The sequence below is a fragment of the Scatophagus argus genome, chromosome 11 (assembly GCF_020382885.2).
Source record: "Scatophagus argus isolate fScaArg1 chromosome 11, fScaArg1.pri, whole genome shotgun sequence".
In the NCBI taxonomy this organism is placed as follows: Eukaryota; Metazoa; Chordata; class Actinopteri; family Scatophagidae; genus Scatophagus; species Scatophagus argus.
The window spans coordinates 22,732,818-22,754,060 of NC_058503.1; the positions used below are offsets into that span (position 1 = coordinate 22,732,818).

Here is a 21,243-nt window from a genome sequence, read left to right on the forward strand (position 1 = left end):
CTCTCCTCTGTCCCTGTCTCCTCTCCTCTGTCCCTGTCCCCTCTCCTCTGTCCCTGTCTCTTCTCCTCTGTCCCTCTCCCCTCTCCTCTGTCCCCTCTCCTCTGTCCCTGTCTCCTCTGTCTCTGTCCCCTGTCCTCTCTCCTCTGTCTCTGTCCCCTGTCCTCTGTCCCTGTCCCCTCTCCTCTGTCCCTGTCTCCTCTCCTCTGTCCCTGTCCCCTCTCCTCTGTCTCTGTCCCCTGTCCTCTGTCCCTGTCCCCTCTCCTCTGTCCCTGTCTTCTCTCCTCTGTCCCTGCTTCCTCTTTGCACTCGTCTTTTCCCATTTTGCTGTAGGGGTGCAAACGTCCTGTCTGGGCTTGTGGTGTTTGATCTGCCTCATCGTGTACACACACACACACACACACACACACACACACACACACGCTACCAGAAATGCACACATCAAAGCAACGAGATAAGTCGAGCTCGACTGAAAGTGTGAGGCGTCAGGTAGGAGGAAGTGGCCGGGAGGCGAAGTCTTTTCTCTCCATTTGTTTATGGAGCTGATGGACGAAGATACGACAGTCTCTCTTTATCTCACACACTCTCTCTCTCTCTGCGTGTGTGTGAGACAGAGAGACAAGGTGTGGGTGTCTGACAGGTAGTTTGCGTGTAAGAGAGGGCGTAGGCCTTTCATGTATCATCCACAAAACAAAGCTCAAAATTGTACGTATTATCCATTTGTGTGTGTGTCAGCCGTGCTTCAAGACGGTCATTAGGGCACATTATGAGAGCGTTTTCAAAATGAAGCATAATGGGATTAGCACACTTTAGGGGCGGTAAAGGAGACCTATGAAATAACCACACAAATGCTCGATAACACTCAGAGAAACCAGCGTGCCTCAACATGTAAACACCACAGAGTCAGTTTACGCAGAACACGAGACCAGAAAACCTGCAGCAGCGCGATGTTGCACGACTCAGCAGTTTGACTCACTGGGGTTTGGTGGTTTTATCACAAATCACTCCAAAATATATATATATTGGGGGCAGCCGTGGCCTAGAGGTTGGAGAAGCGGCTTGTGATCGGAGGGTCACCGGTTCGATTCCCCCACTGGACGGGCAGGAAAAATTTGGGTGTGGTGGAGTGATTAATGCGAAAAATACTCCCCCCCTCTATTAGCCGGCTGATGTGCCCTTGAGCAAGGCACTTAACCCCCCAATATGCTCCCCGGGCGCCTGATGCTGCCCACTGCTCCTGTGTGTGTTTCACTGCATGTAATTTGCCGGGTGTTGCATGTGTGTGTTCAACTAAGGATGGGTCAAATGCAGAAGACGAATTCAGTGTGTGTATGTAAAAATATATATACTGCCAATAAAAGTTGATTCTTCTTCTTCTTCTTCTTCTCATATATATATATATAAAATAGACCAGTGAATGCAGTAATAATAAGTAATAGTCTGTTAAATGCTGGGTGGTTGTGTCATTTGTCATCTTTATTGATTTCCAGTCGGTTTTATTCAAACGACGTTCAAGGGGTTTTGTGTTTTATTTAAAAGAAAATCATTTGATCTGTCGTCACCGTCTGGTTTTGATTCATGAATTTGAAGTAACAATGGAATCAGTAAAACAAAGATTCACGCTGTCACAACTGATACAGCAGCTCTTATTTGGGGAACAAAGTACATAAAGAGATTCCCCTCAAATGTCAGCTTTGTTGAACTTTAAAAACATTTGAAGCCGATGGCCCCAAACTAACGTATGTTCAAACATTTGCTCCCGTCGTGTCAGGAAGTAGCTGATCAATCTGCTTTGAATCCGCACACCTGACGGCATGAGTGAACGCCTTCAGCGGTTTGCTGTAAGAAAGACAAAAGATGCAAACGTCTGTTTTAATGTTGTGTTGCTCCTGAATATGCAAATGCATCCGTCTGGACTTTCAATAAGTCAATTTTTCCCAGCCTGCAGAGCTGGCAGCTTCACTCTTATTTTTTCAGTCCAATTGTTTCCCTCCTGCTCTCTTTGAGACCTTGAGCTGTTTCTCATGTATTTTATTAATTTATTCCATTTGAGTTTTTTTATATTTTTATTTTTTTATCATCTAGTGTTTCCTGTGAGATTTCATTCTTATATGCTTGCCTTCCAACACATTATAGAGAATTCTGAGTAAAGCTGTCAGTATGAAATCGTACAGACCAACTCTCCAGACGTCTCCTGTCTTTGCATGTGAGGCGTGCATAAATATAGCGAATAGAGGCGTAGCAACATGTTTTATTACGCTTTAATTAAATAACACGGCAGTAGCCATTAGATATGATAACCTAAAGATCCACTGACAAGCCTCAGAGAAAAGAATCCGTTAAAAAACTGGGATTTAGTGCGTTCTAATGCGCTCTATTTGCAATTTAATAACAGTGTCAATTTTTTAAAATCTGATTTGCATCAGTTTTCTAATTTGATTCATGCAGCGTCCTTGAACTAAAGCACCACATGAATGCAAACTGGTGAAATTATTTAATCGATCTAATAGTGTAGTAATGACTGATTAGGTGCGTGTCAAAATGTTTATACATATGAAAAATTCATAGCAGAGGAAAAAAAAACATCTTGAGCTGGTTATTACACACATTACATACATGTATGGGTAAATAGGCACACACATGCAACACACACACAAACACACACTCAAGATTAACTATGGGGCCCCGCTCCTCTTTGTTAGGGGACCCGTATTTGTCTGCATTCAAGGTAGGCCACCAGCTGGGAGGAACAGGCTGATCCGCTGACCCCAGACCAGCGGCCCCTCAGGTGGCTCTATTATCCTGGACCGGCTGAACGAGGAGTGGTCCCCGGGTTTATTTTGCCGGTCTTTACGGCCTTGTAAGATCCTAACCTGGATCTTAGTGCCTTTAGTCATGTGTCGCAGACGCCAATGCAGAAAAGCGAACAAATCGTTGAGGAGTTTAGAGAAAACCTAAAGGCATAAATCAACCACATGCTGAGGTTCTTCAACCTGTTCTCGTCTCACTTTTATTTTGAAAGCCTCACTGTGGAGTAATCAACAGGATTTGGGCTCTCGGCTCAGGATACAGTAGGACAGTAAAGGTGGCTGGAAAAAAATAGAAATAAAAGCAAGTAGCAGGGAGAGATCAGAGGGAGGCGGAGGAAAAGCAAAAACAACAGGAAGTACGGACGATCGGCAGCTACTGCTGAGATAAGAGGACGCTGAGGTAAACAGGAGAAACATAGAGGAAGTGGTTGTGGCTGGAGATGGAGTGGTGGGTTTCCATGGTGACGGAGTTGGCTTCGTGTGTTCCTTGACCAATATTGTGTGTGTGCGTGTGTTCACGATGTGCATTTACATATTTGTGAGTACTCTCCTACAAACAAAGTGTTTTTTTTGTTTTGTTTTGTTTTTTTTGTCCAGGTGCAAAATTGAATTTTGTGCTTCCTGTGTGTGTGTGTGTGTGTGTGTGTGTGTGTAACTGCAAGCATCATGTGGACCACATTTATCTATACAATGTGTTTGAAGTCATCTTTCACCCCCACTCCATACTCCCCTCACCGAGAAGACCGTGTGTGTGTGTGTGTGTGTGTGTGTGTGTGTGTGGGCGAGATGCCAATCGGACGCCGACGCCTTTCACGCTGGCAGGCTTGCCCAGGTCAGACTACTAGACCCCATATGCACTAATACCACCCCCAAAATCCCGCCTCGGGCATCCTGCCCCTACACACACACACACACACACAGACACACACACACACACACACACACACACAGTGTATAATTAGCCCTCCATCTCAGCGCAGGGTCAGACTGTGCAATAGAAAAAGAAGTGAAACCACAGCCCCTCCCCCTCGGGTGTTTGGTATGAATGCAGCAGACACAAAGTGGAGAGAAAACACTCAGAAAGCAGCGGGGTCAGACTGAGCAGCGCTCGGATCTGGCTCAGATTCAGAATGGACAGCGGCTGATGCACTTGTTTGATTTCGATTGATAACAAGCAAAATGCAAAACTAATCTGAATCCAAGACTGCAGGGTAAGAGCAGAGGCTCATGGGTAACTGGCCGCCCTCTGTGATTCGTAAACGCTTGTCCATGAATCTGTTTATGAAGACTGGGGATAATGGTGTGTTTTGTGCAGAGGGACGTCTTTGTTTTCTTATCTCCTCTGTTTACTGATTTATTATCATTTATGAAGCCGTCCATCCTTACATGTGATTGGGGCTCCCAGAGGTGAGTGGCAGACCAAAGGATGAGACGTGCCGACGTCAGGGTTCAGGAAGAGTTGACTCAGCCATAAGAGGGGAATTTCCACTGACAGCCTGTGGCTGTTTGGGGTCGATCTTGTGTCACAGTTAACGTAAATAAGTCGCCCGCACTGCCCTCATGTTACCTGCCACCGTCTGAGTGCCGCTACAAAGACCCAACAACGCAGCCTTTCATAAATGACGTGTTTGAGCCCCTGGATGCTAAACCGCTGAGACAGACATGTTTATTTTTAGTCTTGGTGGATGTTGGGACAGTACGTTTCTGCAAACCAGGGATTATGTCTGAACCTTGGTTTGCATTTAAATTTTATCTTTAGATACATAAAACACTCCTGTTATAGGTTATAAGTTCATGTTGTTGGCTGAAAATGCGCGGCTTTGGTGCTGCAAAGATGGCTACAAAACGTCCCAGCGTGGGCCAGGTGTCCCACCACCTGACACAGGTGTAATCTGAACGTGACGGGACACACAATGTGGAAAACGGTAACACTTTGTGCAAAGACCACATCTAAAGTGTGTTGCGGAGGCAGTCATAGTGTATTATAATGCATTCATTATGCTTTATGACTCCTGAACAACTATAATGCTTTCTTATGCACTGCATCAGCAGTCATAAAACATTATAGATGTGACCTGTAATGGATTATAAGTTCAAGTGTCTCATGGATACAAACTAGAGGTTGACTGATGAGGCTTGTAATGCATTCTGACACTACGACTACTAATTCAGTGAAAAATGTGAGCAGATTCAGCTGCACTGTGTTCTGCAAAAGGGCAGTCAGGCAGCTTTGCACACAACGTTGACTCAGTCCTGCTGAGCCTGTAGAAATCCGGTTTTCAGGGTTTTGACCCTGCAGCCGCAGCGACGCCATGGCGTGCATGTGCAGAGCAGGACTCTCAGGGGGCTGCGTGACTGCAGAATTTGCATTGCAGCAGGACTCGCAAGAACGCAGCAATCAGAACAAACAAATTACACATTTCTTCCACTCGTGCAAAAGAATATCAGGAAGCGAGTAATCTAAATTCAATTTGTGTTTGCCGCAGGCAGATTATTCCAAGGAGCTGATGGTGTGTACATACAAATAGCTTGGTGCAAAATCATCACGAATGCTAATCACTTCCTTCCTGCTGCAGTCCAACCTTTGCGTACACAACTGAAGAGGAATCATGCGAGGTCAACTGGGAGCATCGTCCCTCCTGTTTACTCACATGATCCTGTGCAGGGAGAAAATAATATATTTGAGCTGTTGGTAAACACAAACAGGTGCTGAGCGTCTGCTGGCGGTGACTCAGCCGCTCGCTGTAGGCTGACTCTTCGCAGAGTCGTGTTTACGCTAATTTGGGGGTAAACACATTGCAGCAGAAGTCTTCGTCTGGAGGCAGATCTCTGTTTTGTCTGGGGGGGGGGGGTTGTGCACATGCAGAGGCCGCAGTTTAACCACAGCAAGCTGCCGAGGCGTCAGGGGCTCAGACATTTGATGAGCTCACATCAAAAACAGGAGAAGAGGAAAAGCACGGTACCTCCCCGCTCTGTCGCCATTGATTGAATTAACAGTCGGCGAGCAACTCATCGATTGACAAAGTAGTGCAGAGGCAGCCACTCTGGCCTCCATTAATATGACTCTCTGCACAGCACTGCTCTACTCGCGCTGTTCACTGAGCAACGCACATTCGTCCTGATGCAGCCGTGATGCATCACGCCAAGCGGAGGGTCGCTCTGATTGGCAGGCGTGTTGGGTCCCACTCCTTTCCTGTCCGTCTGTGACGCCGTGGGAAGGAGAGATGGCAGAGGGGAGAGTGGGAAGTGATGGGATGTGAAAATAAACCAAAAAGAGAGGGTGGATGTGGTGAGAGAGGGGAGGTTTGGGGGGTGAGTGTGGAAAGATGGAGTGGAGCGAGGCTGTTGCAATGGAAAATTGAAAGATAAAAGGACGGATAAGTAAAGTAATGATGCAGTAATGGATGCTAAGAAAATATTTGAGCCTGCATCAACACTCAAATTTCCATACTGAGGAGACCGAGAGTCGAGTAGGGCAGCAAGATAAGGATTGTTTTTCAGAAGGGACACCATTTTTATTAGCATTTTTATTTACTGACTGGGAAAGTAGAGAAGAAGGCAAAGCGTGTGAGCCGCAGGAGAGCAAACTGTGGCCAGAGTTTATCTCAGAGCAGACACAAATGTGATTCCACCAAACCGTCCCCGCAATCTTTTAGAAGTTAATCGAACTTTTGTTTGGAAAAGTTTTCATTTGGTTTACAGCTGTGTCATAGTGGGAATAGCTGCAGGTGACGACCAGACTTTTGGCTGAAATTGGGGAGGTGAGACTTGATTTTCTCACCTCTCAAACTGAATTTAAAATTCGCACGTTGCACTCTTGGCCATAAATCCACGAGCTCTTTCCAACTGGCCTTTAAGCATGTTGAAGGGAGGTGGGAGGTGATGAGGAAATATGGTTGGTGTTGGGTGTAGGCGGGGGTTAAAAAGGCTGGAGGGTTAAACAGGGTTTGTGGGGGAGGTATGGGGTCGCGAGGGACTGCCGAGGTGATGGTTTACTTACACGATTCCAGCGGATTAGAGGCTCCACATCCACGGGTTACGCATGCACGGCCTAATTATTCAACGTCTCGCGGAGGATTGATGACACGCCGAGATCACACACACACACACACACACACACACACACATCTGCAGCAGCACCACCACCTCTGGAGAGGAAAACAAGGGGAGCGGAGGAGAGAAGTCCAGATGGGTGACTGGGGGGCTGACAGGACAAGAAGAGGATGGAAAAATTAAGAGTGAGAGTGGATTTGAAACACAGAACATGAGGTTTAAGGTGAACGCGAGCGTCGCCGCGGGAGGACGACGAGCAGCTGTGGAGAAGGAGAAGGAAAGGAAGGAGAGCTGGAGGAGATGGTGGCTTTTGATTATGGAAAGCTCAGCCAGGTGTGGAGAGTGTTGAGTGGCTGTCATCCTCACATCGAGGACACACACACACACACATTAAGGCTTATTGTGGCAGATGAAGAAGTGGAAAGAATTGCAGTGTAAGATAAAAGCTCAGAGGAGGCCAAATTAACTCAAATGTGAACATTATTCTGCTTCTCTGGCTTGATGAAGAGTAAACTGAAAAAATGTTGTCGGCAGATTCACGTAAGAAAACCGTTAATGTCTGTCACACAGCAGTGGAAATTCGTCTTTGGTGTTGCTCACAAGTAAACACGCAGCTCATTGGCCAGAGGGATTTCCTTCCTTTTTGAGTGGAAATGAAGAGATGTTTGGTACCACGGATAGCTTCAAACCGCATGTTTGACACAAAATGGCTGCAGAATGTCCCAATGTGAACGCCATCTCGAACTGGGGTTGGAAGCCATCTCACGTGGGAGTCATGTGACCACCAACTGCTCTTCCTCCCTTAAGTTCATCTCTGTTCGTGTCCTGCTCTGATCTGTTATCCCATCGTTTGGTTTCTAATTTTAGTCTTCACTTTCATCTTCTCGTGCAGATACGAGTGTTTACCACCCGTTTAATAATCTGGAGCCTCGAGTTTCTAGACCCATCGACAATAACGACATCCCCAGCTACTAACGACCCAAACTGTAATAAGGTGGAATTGCCCTTTAATGGACTTGGTCAAGGCCTCTTTCTCTCACACACACCTTGTTCATACGATATTCTCCCACACATCCACGGCCCGTCCTCACACACACACACACACACACGCATGTGCACCTCTACACACTCCGAACAAAGGAGTCAGTGTGGTGCAGTGCACGGCTCGCCGCGGCGAAACACGACTCCTGCTCCTCCTGACAACGAGCTCAGCAGACGAGTCAGAACAAAAGGACACCAGAGCGAATGTGTGCAGACCTGCACTGCATTCACACTGGGTGTGGATGGCTGTGTGTGTGTGTGTGTGTGTGTTTGCACTGGTGCATCACACACACACACACCCACACACACACGGAGGTATCAGGTGTGTAGAAGATGACTCCTCTGCCTTTCGGCTGATCATTTTTCAGCCCTAAGGATTGTGGGAATAGTAGGAGATGGTGTTTTGGGAAAGCACCCATTGTGGAGGATAATAGGAAAGTGTGCTAATGTTATGAGTATTTATTGTGAGACTTAAGTCAATTGTAGTCAATGAATGTCATCTGAGCTGAGGGAAAATTGTTGAGAGTAATGACCCTGACTGCCTAATTGACATGTGTGTCTGTGTCTCAGCACACACACACACACACACACACACACGTATTCACAGATGCTGAAATTTAAACATAAAGGGCCACAGGGTGAGTTTGCATCACACACACATGCGCGCTCACGTGCACACGCCGCTGATCACAAAGCGTTTTGTGCGTGACAGACAGACACACACGCCTGCTCACAGACTGCACTCAGCAAAATAAAAATCTCATTATGCTCATGAACCTGAAGGTATGAGAGCAGTCTCTCATCTCAACCCATGGCCTGGAATATTAAAAGGCTTTCTGCTTCTCCCCAGCTCCCCTCCCTCTCTCCCTCTGCATACATATGACTGCATCTCTCCATTTCCACACTCGCTCGCCTTTGGGATCAAACGCACTCATGGTACCCCAGGGGCCCGGGCTGGAAATGAATTGCAATTACAGCCCTCTTTTTCTCACAGTCTCTTTTTTTTTTCTTGTGTTTCGCTCTCAAGTTAGACAGAAAGTGTGGATACATATTCTGACTATCCATCTGTCTATCTAAACACACACCTCGTTATGTAAATCTGACAGGAATTTTGAATGAGTGCGCATTACGTAACGCTATGGCAACATTTACTTAAGTCTTCCAGTACGGCACAACTCTGCACTGAAGGCTGTCGCATCAAGGTTAAATCATCGACAGGATGCTGGACACGGATGACGTGAGGGCTCCCCAAAAGGTGAAGCCAAAACATCTGGTGCGCCCCCTGTTGGCCGGCTGCGGAACGAGATGGCAGCACTCGTATGGTGAGAGGATGTAGTCGTCGTCCTTTCAGTTGTTTTGCCTCAAAACTGCGATGTGTGAAATAAATGAGTCTTATTCCCATGTGACCAAACAAACACAGGAGTCCAGCGTTCCCGTCCCGTGTGAAAGCAAGCAACAGGAACACAACAGAGAAAGAAAGTGATGTGCTACTCATACAGCATGAGATGGCGTGATAATAAACCACATTTATTATGACGTTTTACTCATCCGTTTGTACGCCGTCACATACATACGTATCGTACCCAAACAAACCGAGTGCGTGCTATTGCCTCGAGTCGACAGCCGCTAGAGGGAATTTCAAGTTCCCAGGAACACATCGTACAGGCCAGCCTGCGTCACAGTGAAGGCAGATTTATGTCAGCTTTTAATAAGTAGATGATCCCCTTTTATTTCAGCACATTAAAGAGTAAAGTGGGTTTACCATCCACTGCTGGGGGGGTTTCACCGTGTGAGAGCACGTCTGAAACTTACAAATCACCACTTTTAGTGTCGGGATGGATGGGACTGTGCAGTGAGAGTTTACTGCAGTATGATATGAAGGCTGAGACAGTGAGGTGGGGTTGGACTCGAGGTTGTGTGTGTGTGTGTGTGTGTGTGTGTGTGTGAGAGGAAAGAGTTTGTGTGGATGGGGGGGGCATATTGATCCTAAATGACGACAGTTGGGCTCTCTGATCTCAGCCGGACCCCTGCCCCCCCCATGGAGCAATCTGCAGCCATAGCCAGTCCCCATGGCAACCAGAGAGTGAGTGTGTGTGTGTGTGTGTGTGTGTGTGTGTGTGTGTGTGTGGCATGTCTGCAGAGTTATCATTATACTCCTCCTCCTCTACCTTCATCTGCTGCTCTTTTTCCTCTCTGTTCTCCCTCTCCATCGTCTCTGTTTCTGTCCTTGAAAGACCTGCTTCCTCTGTGAATGAGGATACTCTGCTGCCTTTGTGAGGACAAGTTTGAATGAAGGACATTAATGGGAAGTGAGGACACTGTGTCCAAGCTGAGTGGCTGCACCACAGTGAGGGTCCTCACAGGTATTGTAAGAAAAGAAATGACTGCATGTCTCCCTCTTGCAAGTAAGAAGTCAAACTGCTGTAGTTAAAGTTAAGTTATGTACCTTCTCCTCATGAAACTGTCCTAAAACCACTCGACCTTTGTTATATAGTTTGCTGAGTTGTGTATTTGCATTGACACAAATGTTCAAATACAAAGAAATCCGTGCTTTTGTTCAAGCCAACCGTGCGTTTCATTTCCTGTGGCTGTAACTTCCTGCAGAGAGCGAGGAAGGAAGCCGTGACTAAACGTGAATAAAACTTTATAACGTGACTTCGTCTGTGAAAACTGAGCCTGGATCACGGCTGTTACGTGGTGGCTGAAGTTTGCTGACATTTTAGATGTTGTTGTTGTCACTGAGGCAGTTTGCAAACTTCTCTCTCTGTAAGCACTTTAGAAGAAGAAGAAGAATCACTTTATTGACAGTATATATATTTTTACATACACACACTGAATTCATCTTCTGCATTTGACCCATCCTTAGTTGAACACACACATGCAACACCCGGCAAATTACATGCAGTGAAACACACACAGGAGCAGTGGGCAGCATCAAGCGCCCGGGGAGCATATTGGGGGGTTAAGTGCCTTGCTCAAGGGCACATCAGCCAGCTAATGGAGGGGGGGGAGCGGTTTTCACATTAATCACTCCACCACACCCAATTTTTTCCTGCCCATCCGGTGGGGGAATCGAACCGGTGACCCTCCGATCACAAGCCGCTTCTCCAACCTCTGGGCCACGGCTGCCCAAAACGACCCCAAGACGTAGCCTGTCAAAGTCGCGTTGCTTGTAACCTTCTCAGAATGTATTAACAACAACGCACACGTATATTTGTTCATTTATCATTTATAGAAGTAAGGAATCTGTTTTATTCATGAATAATTCTCTCTGTAGCCTGATGATATTTCATGGTCATAGTGCACTACATCACACTATCAGGCTTTGGATATGCAGATGATATTTGTTAGTAGGACACATTCATTGTTGTGTTTGGTCTTCCTTTAATGATATTAGCTGAAATTAAGAGAATCTGGTTGGATTACAGGATTCTTGTTTCTGCGGTCAAAAATTAAAAACAGAGCAGGTCCTGGAGAACAGAAAACGAGGACGTTTGCATGTTTGCGTGTGCATTCTGGTATGACATGAGGAAATGGTTGTTTTATGTAGCCGAGCTCCTTGTGGTCCCATGAGGAGCCCTTTACAGGAGCATTAGAAGAGGGGGTCTGATCCACACCGTCTCTTTAATATGATTCGTCTGCCTGGCAGCAGTGAACATTGGGACTCATATCGTTTTGTGTATGTGTGTGTGTGAGCAGGTCAGGTGTTGAGTACAGTGTGTCAGAGAGAAAGGAAGAGACAAAGCGATAATGAAGAGAAATTGTTGCTCCGCTTTTAGAGAAAGAAAACCAAAGGGAAGATGAAAGCAGGCGGCGAGCTCAGGGACTGAGCGACCTCGTCTGATGCACACCGAGACACGAGGCGGAGATTGTCGCCATTTAAATTAAGTTGGATTGCATTAAGCTCCATTGATCTGAAAGCTAAAACGGCGAGTAGTCGGTGCGCAGGTTGAAACCCCTGATATGCAACCTTGAAGGACAAAAACCAGAGACGAGCCGGAAACTTTTGTTCCTCTGTGGTCCTCCTCTGCAGCAGGGAAGCACCAGGATGACAGGAAACGAGATGTTTCTCTTCTGACAACCACACACACTCCCAGGTTTTGGACTCATATTTGGTGTATTTCACACGCAGAGTGCTGACAACACCGATGCCCCTCTGCCCTTGTGGCCGTCGCACCGGCGAGGCCTCGCTTGTCAGCATCTCAAACACAAGTAAAACACACACACACGGCAGTGAAAGATGTAACAAACTCCTATTGGCTCTCAGCCCCGGAGCCACTTTGAGCTTATTGGCTTTCTTTCAGAGGACGAAGACTGATGTCATGAGGTTAGCCTAGCTTAGCATCCTGGAAGCCTAGGAAACGTCATGCATCAGGCAGCCTTATGTCCTCATTGCATATTCTAGAATCGAATAGGATTATTTGTTGTCATTGTATGGATATAAACAACAACATTCAGGCGCTTTCTGCACTGAGACACACGCGTTCCTGAAGGCAGAGGGACAAACAGATGAGGGGGATCATTTCAGATGCAGGATGTTTTCTGCAGGCAGCAGGAGCTCCTTCCAGGGCAGCCGGATGTGTCTTGGTGATCATCGGGGCTGTCTGGATCAACACTCTCAGTACAGCAGCAACAGACCAGCTGGTTCACTTTCTTTAGTGTCCTGTAGCTGTAAAGCTGCAGTTGTGTGTTTGCAAACCGGCTTTCATGGCAGTTGGTGAAATGGTGAGAAAATCTGCCTTTTTCTAACCTTAACTAAAGTCCTTTTATTCTGCTCACTAATTGTACATAAGCGGCACAACAGTTTAGGGCTGCTGAGCCTGGCTGTCAAAGTGATCTTGCCATGTTTGGTACCATTTTAACTGTGCAGAGACCACAAGCAAAACAGTGGCCCTTACAACGGGAGTGGGTGGAAGGATACGCTGTTGTCTCTCAGGAAATAGTTCTCGAGCTAAGACATAAATCTTCTAAAGTCGCAAACTGTTGCTTTCGTATTTACTTTTCCTGTACTAATTAAAAGAATAAGATGCAAACAAGCCGCGGTTTCCGGTCTCTATGCTAAGCTAGGCTAACCACATCCCAAAACGTTTTCTGTAACCTGGATGAACCGTCACGTGTGACAAACGAACTTCCTTTTCCTTCCGAGGGTTTTTGTCCCTAAACTCTGAGGCTTTCTGTCTCCACACAAAAGCCAGGATGTGTGTGTTAGCGTGGGGTGGAGGGGCTGCCTCTCGGCGATATCCCACACTGGTTCCAATCCAGCGCTCCCCCTCAGTTGTCTTCCTCTCTGCAGACGCCCGTCTTTCATCTTGGGAGTCTGTCTTTGAGTTCACCACAAGACATCAGAACCTCTCGTCCCTCGTCCTCTCACCCACTGTTCTTTTTTCTTTGTGACCACCACCCCGATACCCGGACGCATGCACAGCACCCACCTGCCCCTCTCCCCATGCCTGTCTGCCGCTTCAGGGCCACTTTGTTTGTGAGGATGGCAGCTGCCCGTCTGTCCTGACCCTGCACCGTCTCAAAGCAGAGAGATCATTGTTCATTTAAATATATAATTTGTATGTGGTCGACAGCCCACACACTCTCAGGCAGCTACACACACACAGTAACACAAGTGAGTGCCTTTGAAAACAGTCAAGATGGTCTCCCTCCTTCCTCTCTCCTACACCCTCCTCTACCTCAGTTTTCTCCTGCCTCTCTCTCTCTCTCCCTCCCTCCCTCCCTCTCTCTCTCTCTCTCCCTCTCTCTCTCTCTCCCTCCCTCTCTCTCTCTCTCTCCCTCCCTCCCTCTCTCTCTCTCCCTCTCTCCCTCCCTCTCTCTCTCTCTCTCTATCTCTCTCTCCCTCCCTCTCTCTCTCTCTCTCTCTCTCTCTCTCTCTCTCCCTCTCTCTTTGTCTCACTTTCTCTTTGTCTTTTCTCCAGTCTCTCTCCCCACAGTCGCACTGCTGTGTTCTGCTGAGAGGCTGCTTGATGGCAAAGTTCAAAGAGAGATCAGGGCGGTAGGCGGTAGCAGAACACCCCTAAGCACCATAGCTCTGCACAGCCAGCTCGCTCCATTTACTGCACACACACACACACACACACACACGCCTGAGACTGTGAACATGAGCCTGGACGCTGCATTCATTTGTTGAGCATTCAGGATGCTTCCACATGTATTCATGCATGTGTGTTTCTGTGGCTCTGAATGCATCACCACACGTGTGTCTTATTCCCTGTGTGTGCTTTCAGTCAAGTGCATCTCTGTGTATAATATATATACACATATATTATACACACACACACAGACACACACAGTGGGTGGGTGTGTCTATGTGCATGTGAGAGTGTTTATGTGAGACTTGATGCATCATCGCATTGCGACACTTAAATGAGGGCCTTCACTGTGCGTGCCTGATGGAAGTTCCATTGAAAACAGGTGACTGTTCTAACACTTAAATGCCTGTAATGTATTTTCAGGCTTCGCGACAAAATTAGACACCCCAAAGTCCAGATTCCAATCCACCAGTCCAGACCCAGTCCTTTCAAGAAAGGCAGATAAAAATAAAACATGCCTGAGGCTCAGAGAGTGTACAGAGCTGGATCGAAACGTTCAAAAATGTCAAATTAAGTCTTGTACTCAAGCCAGCCGCATACGATTAAAAGCTAGCATGCAGGGTTCAGTTCCAGTAACAACATTTTTTATTGTTTTGTTAAATTTTATACATTTTTAGTGTGTGTTTGGAGAAGTAAGGGATTACATCTGCTGCGTCGCAGTTTGTCAGAATACACGCAGATTATCAAATCAAACGGCGTACGTCCTGATCTGTATTCCTCGTCTGCTCCGCCGCAGCAGCTGTTTCATTACCCAACTGTCTCGTCCGGTGGTCTCACACATGCAGCCATTAATTTGACAGCTATTAGAGGGTCATGTGTGAATACGGTTGAGATACCACAACAACAGCCCTGATTCTGGACCGTGAAATGCCATTTCACTTAAAGTCACAGAAAAAATAATATTTTGGTGTGAAAGGGCTTACTATCCTTCAATAACCAATTAAGTAAGTACAAACAGGGCCGAGCTCCCCACAGACTCTGTAGTTTAAATCCACCTCAGCTAGACTCACTGCTTCATTATCTCGAGTTCTCCATCTAACTGTTCAAAAGGCATTTGAATAAAAAGATTTGCATCCTTTTCCTCCTGTGCTTTACTCTCCTCCATCTTGAACCCATCCCCACCTCCTGCCCTCCACCCTCACCTGCCGCACCAGCACATACACACACACACACACACACAACACACACATGGAGATTCAAGGCGGCTGGTTTCTCGACAAGACAGCCAGAAATAGCTCACCCTGTGGGTGACTGGTTCCAGTTGAGCACCTCATGGTATCCGGGGACCTTTCTCCCTTTTGCTTTTCATTTCAGAACTATAATTAACAAAGCAATACATCTTATAATGTGACCTTGGGGGCGCAAGATTACAATTAACCTCCCTCCAGCCAAGGTGAAATGTGAGTGTTGTTACGAATGAAAAGGTGATTTGACTCTGGTAAAAGTAATGTTCCATAACTCCATTTGTATGTTTTCTTTAACCTGACCCATAACAAACCAATCAGTTGGACGGAAACGCAGTCGATGCTCATTAACACAGGAAAGCAGCCAAGTAAAAGCTGTCTGCCAATAAAACTTGACTCTAATTTTACAAGAGAACTTTTAATTGTAGTTTCACGCCCACTGCAGATTTCTCTGCTCTCTCCTCAGATCCCTTTTCATCCCACCTGGACTCAAACTGTCAGTCCTCGCTGTAAAACTTTAGAATACGCTGCACCCTTAATCTCAGCGTTTTCTTCAGGTGTATTTGGGTTAATTTAGCCGCGTCTGACTTGGTGCCTTTCTGTGCACTAAAGATATAAATGTCACACTTTGAGTTCTCATCCCAGACACATAAGGTACTTTTTAACTGAAGTACCTTAACATGAAATGTCTCAGGTTCAAGTTCAAACCTGCTTGGTTAGGCTTAGGAAAAGTATTAGCGATGTTTGTTTTCACAGGGGATGCACACTGTGGTTTCCCCAAGCTCTTTGTCCTTTGCCCTGCCAAAGTCCTCCCAGCTCAGCCCTGTCCCCCCTCAGTGCTCGGAAGTGGCTCCTGGCTCTTGTTAGCAGCTCTGGAGCCACTTTGTTTCGCTCGGTTTGGGACGCGGCAGGCTTTTCATGCTTCAGGGGGCTGCGGCAGATTGTCTTGCAGCGGCTGAGAGCGATCCGGGCCCACAAAGGACATCTTTGTCTGAAGAGACCCTTATCTGTCCACCAGCATCAACTTTCTCCTCCAGCACAGAACCGCTCATATAAAGGCCCACTTTACACTTCAGCCGCACACACATAAACAGCAGTAATGTGTACAGATGGTGCACATACTCAGACACACACTATCACAGGAATCCCGGTGTGTTATTTGCGGGTGTATATTACATGCGAGTGTGTTTATCTCTGTGGGTGTGTCTCTATGCAAACATCAGGTGCATATTATCAGCCGAGATGTATAAATAAGCTGCTGCATCGACTCAGAATAACCCATTAAAAGTGGGGAAGCATATGGTCAATCTGTGCAAACAATAAATCGTCTCCGAGGTTCATCTGCCTGCACACATTTACATACGCCCACATGCCCGTACCTCCTCAGATGCATGCATATCATCTCCGAGCAATTAACATCTATACTGATGGCTGTGCACAGGCTTCCACTGCCTCCCTGTTGTTATTCCTCGGCTTTGTTTGTCAGCATTGCACCAGAGCAGCCTGGAGGAAGTTGTCCCTCAGTGTTACTGGGAGCTCAAGCACCAATCTGCACTGTTTTCACGGGAATATGTGTCATTTTCATTGTATGTGCTGACACAAGAGAGATTCAGTGTCCACCTTTTACCCTCTGCAAGGTTTAGAGACACTCTGGAGAGAACAAATCCCCCACTCGCACCAGAAACGATGTGTTTTCTGTTTGTGACAGCAGCAGTCACAACGGTGCACTTTAACCAAGATGAATACTCATTACCTTCTGTTTACATGCAGTTTGGTAACCTGGCTACTATAAAATCTCACATGTTCAGCAAGTCAGTGATCAGAATTCTTAAGCTGAGCTGTGCTTTAATCATTTTAACTATCAAACAAGATGCTGCTTTCTGATTTTTCAAGGTTTTGTGTCCGTAAGAATAAAAGTTATTTAGACTTCAAGAGGCCACTTTCTGTTAGATTCACTTTAAGTCTGATAGATCTGCTCTTAAATCCAGCAAACAGTGTTAGAAATGTAGAAGACAGGCTGGCTGAGGCCATCGTGTCTGAAAAGACTCCCACGTAAACGATGTGTCCCTGCACATACGGTCCATACGGTCGGGAGTTTCTATCAGCTCGCGGTCAAATGTAGGCGTGAGACTGTGACCACACGCCCGACACAGACACAGACATGGAGACCTCTTCACTGGAAGAGCTTAAAGTTAATTACAGAGATTATTCTTCTCCTCATTGTCCCTTGGAGCCCCGTGGAGCCAGGTGAGAGTACAGACAGTATATCAGGGTTAACACTGCAGCCAAAAGGGATCAGCAAGTGTCTTATTGGGGGGGTGTGTGCCAATATTTCTGTCAGGTGGAGTCCACAAAGTCCATGCATACAAAATGAGGAGTTCAAGTCCTCCTGGTTGCAGCAATTTGCAGCCCGGTTGCCAGAAGAAAATGTGGCATTTTATGTTTCTGAAAACCACAGAGGCGTTTTGTACTTTTCAACATAACACGTCAGCATTTCTACACTGTCCTGTTCAGATTACATGCTAACTTTGTTATCAAAGGGTCCAGTGCTGGTGGTGTGACCACTGTTCAAGACCACTTCAAGCGACCAACATCCCGGCCCATTTTAGCAAGCATCCAGACCTTTTGTAGCCCTCTTTGTGACATCAAAAGCAAATATTTTGAACGACCCATCGCGAGGTCTTCCAGCTGTGTTTGGGGAGACTAAAGCAGACATTTTAGGAACATAATCTTTTCCTAACTCTAATTTTGTGTTTTTTGTGCCCAAACCTTACCGGACTTTAAGAGCAGAGCCACAACAGTTAAAGTTTTCAAACAACATCCTGTTTCACCAAACTGATGAGTCAGTTATTTGGTGTTGTCTTGTGTACTGAATGGGAACCCAAATATTTCATCTCCCTGTGATTCCACTTGTAGAGAAACTCAATAAGAGGATGTCAGCAGATGGTAAAATCTGGGGTTCCCCTTGTGTGAAGAAATTATTATTTTCCCCATTGTGAGTGTAGACAGGAAATGCCCGTCATATGAGTAGTTAAGCAAATTGTCCAGCCTGTGTGTGTGTGTGTGTGTGTGTGTGCGTACAAACGTGTGGGTGTACGTTGTTGCCGCAATTGAGTAAATGAGCATTTAATTGGTTTTGCGGAGAGCACACATTTTGACGAGGATAAAGAGATTTCTTTGTCTGCCGTCGTCAGAGATGACAGAGCGAGGTCGGTCAAACGCCGTTCCGTTTGTTCAGCGGCACAGGGGCTCGCGCTGAGGCAAAACTAGCAAGATACTGAGGGCTAATTCCTGCTTCGGAGAGGATTGTTGTGTCTTCAGGAGGAGAGGAAATGCTTGCTGGGTGTGGGGACGGGACCGTTTTTAACTGTCCACATCTCTTACGCTTTGTAAATGAGTTCATCCGGAGGGGACAGGAGACTGGCAGTTGTTCGTGGTTATCTAAGCAGCTTTGTCACCACTCACAGGCAACATCCGAATTCATTACACCGAAACATAAAGAATGAACACTGGAGTCAAGCTAGATCAATGGGTAAACGGTAAAAAGTTATTGCTTTTTCTTTCTGTTTTGACATGACAGAACAATTCTGTCAGACTACAGGGAGGTGAAGCAGAAAGCTAACAGATCAATGCCGTCTTATTTTGTCTCAGCCCAAAATCAATTCTGTAAATCATCACAGTCTCCATTGTTTCAGATTTTGTTTTCCAGTTTGTAAAGGCTCCAGTGAATATGTCCCATAATACATCAATGTCTGCACTTACAGACTAAGTATGATGTTTTAATTTGCAAAAGAAGAAGTTTACATTGTGCTATCTCTACTAATGCGTATTCCACCACTGGCTAACGTTAGCACATTAGCTAAGTGGCTGCTGTATTCTCCATAGCAGAGATGAAGACGGCTGAGAGCCAACAGCTGAGATCACATTCAAATCAAATGATAATTGATGAGGTCTACATGTCATCACCGCTCACTGTGTCTCATCTCTCCCCCTCTGTCTCTCTCTCCGTCTCACCGTCTCTCTCTCTCGCTGGCAGGGCTTCTGAGAGTCGAGGGAGACAGACCGGCTCTTTGACTTTGGCCGTGATGCTATCGTCGCTAGCTGCACAGTCACGGCTTTGTTTTCTTCCTCCAACTCGCTCCTCTGTTTTCACTGCACTCACTTGCCAGGTTTCCCGTTGCTCATGGAATTTCTGAAACATGGAATAATGAGAGGTGTAAATCAAGACAGAGAAAATCAGCGGCTTTCAGAAACTCTCAGGGGAAGTCGGCCGTTTCACAAAGTTCTCACAAAGCGCAGAGCAGAATGAATGCTTACCTCACCTACCAAGCGCTTGTACTTCGTTATGAGAAGTTATGGAGCACTCAGGCCCACAGTGGGAAACCTCACATGAACTTTTGCCCTCTATTTATGCTGTCACTTCTAACAAACCATCCACGTCTTCCTCACAGGAGACGTTTTCTGTTGCTTCTGTTATGTGAAGCCACTCACATTCAAATGTCATTGTCTCCACGGGCCAAACAAACTGCACTGAAAGAGGAAGCACTTCCAAACAAACTGGCCCAAACGCGGTTGATGTGCACACGTCTTAAGTGGATAGAAAAAATAACTTTAGTGTACAGCAGTGGGAGATGGAAAAAAAAAACACATTAAAGCAGAAAGGCGGCGACGGGATCCTCTGATGAGTTTGTCTCAGTGGGTGCAGAAAGACAAAGAGAGAGAGAGAGAGATGCTAAACAAGAAATTAAAATAACCAAACTCATTCAGCAGGAGGAAGCACAACATTTAGGATCATCGCTCACCCCCCTGAGCCAACTCACATGGTGGTCAGATTTTACTTTTTAGTTTACTTTTGTTCAGTTTTTACAGATTTTGCTGCAATGCTAACTTTGTGTCTTTAGCTGTATTGTTTTCTGTGTCCTCAGCTCAGGTTTGAGTGGGTTTGTTTGCGTGAAAGATGCTCTGTGCTTTGTCTGGCAGCAGGCCTTCACATTCCCACTGTGAACGATCGCCACGGTCTCATGTGCGAGACACTGAACTTGTCTGTCCATTCTGGGTTACAAGCTCAGTTTCTGTCTCTTTGTGCCATGTGAATTTACTTTCCTCGGACTCTTTCATTCCTCAGACCCGATTCTCACCCCGTGACTCGAAGCTGATCAGCATGCACAGATTTGATGGTGCCGTTAATCAGTGACTTTGATGGGACACCAGAAAACCCCCTCCCCCGTCTCACCCTTCTTACCCACAACAAAACATCCCCACACTCATGTTTCATACGGAACAGCGAGCGACAACATACCCGCCGTGAAGCGGCTGTGTAAAAGGGGCTTTTGACACGGAGCAGCCCTTTAATGGTGGCGTGTTGAACACATAAATCAGCTCGTGGATTCGTCTTCCTCTCGCAGCCTGCATACATTACTATCAGGCTGAGATTTCTGGTCTATAAGTAGCTGTTGTAATTTGAATTTTGAGACCCTCCCTCCGCCTCAGTGTCTCGCTCACACCTCCTCTTTGATGCATATCATCTGTATGTATGAGTGTACACAACCGGGTCACGTTGCACCTCCCAGAGAGCCTATTCACATTCATATTTAAACTGGGTTACACTGGGCTAATGTCTGCGAAAAGTGTCACTGTGAGAAATGATCTCACTTATTAGACCTCACATGCATCTATTAAAAGAATAAAGGAAAAAAGAAAACAGGAACACTTCGTTCTGGGATTTGCCGTCTCTGTTTTTGCCAGCTTGTTGCACTCGTGTGTATATCGAAATTAGTCCAGGAATGTTCTCATTCTGCTCGCAAGCATTAACATAATGCAGATGTTAATGCTGGGCTGCTTTACAGCTCACAGGATGATCGATATCCTCCCGCTGGAACCAGATCTGAATAGGAATTAAAAAATCCGAGTGTTTAATGCCAAGATCAGCAATAGATATCACTGTAATCTTTTAAATCACTTCTTAAAACACACTTTCACAGACACATTCTAATAAAATAATTTGCTGAACCCGCTCTAGTCTCATTCCATGTGCTTGATTTATTTATTCTATAACTCTGC

General features: G+C 46.2%; 1 long non-coding RNA gene across 1 annotated transcript in view; it reads left to right on the forward strand.

Annotated features, from left to right (window-relative positions):
* The window catches only part of LOC124066605, an 85,431-nt gene that overhangs the window by 21,188 nt on the left and 43,000 nt on the right, over positions 1–21,243 (forward strand). The window lies entirely within an intron of this gene.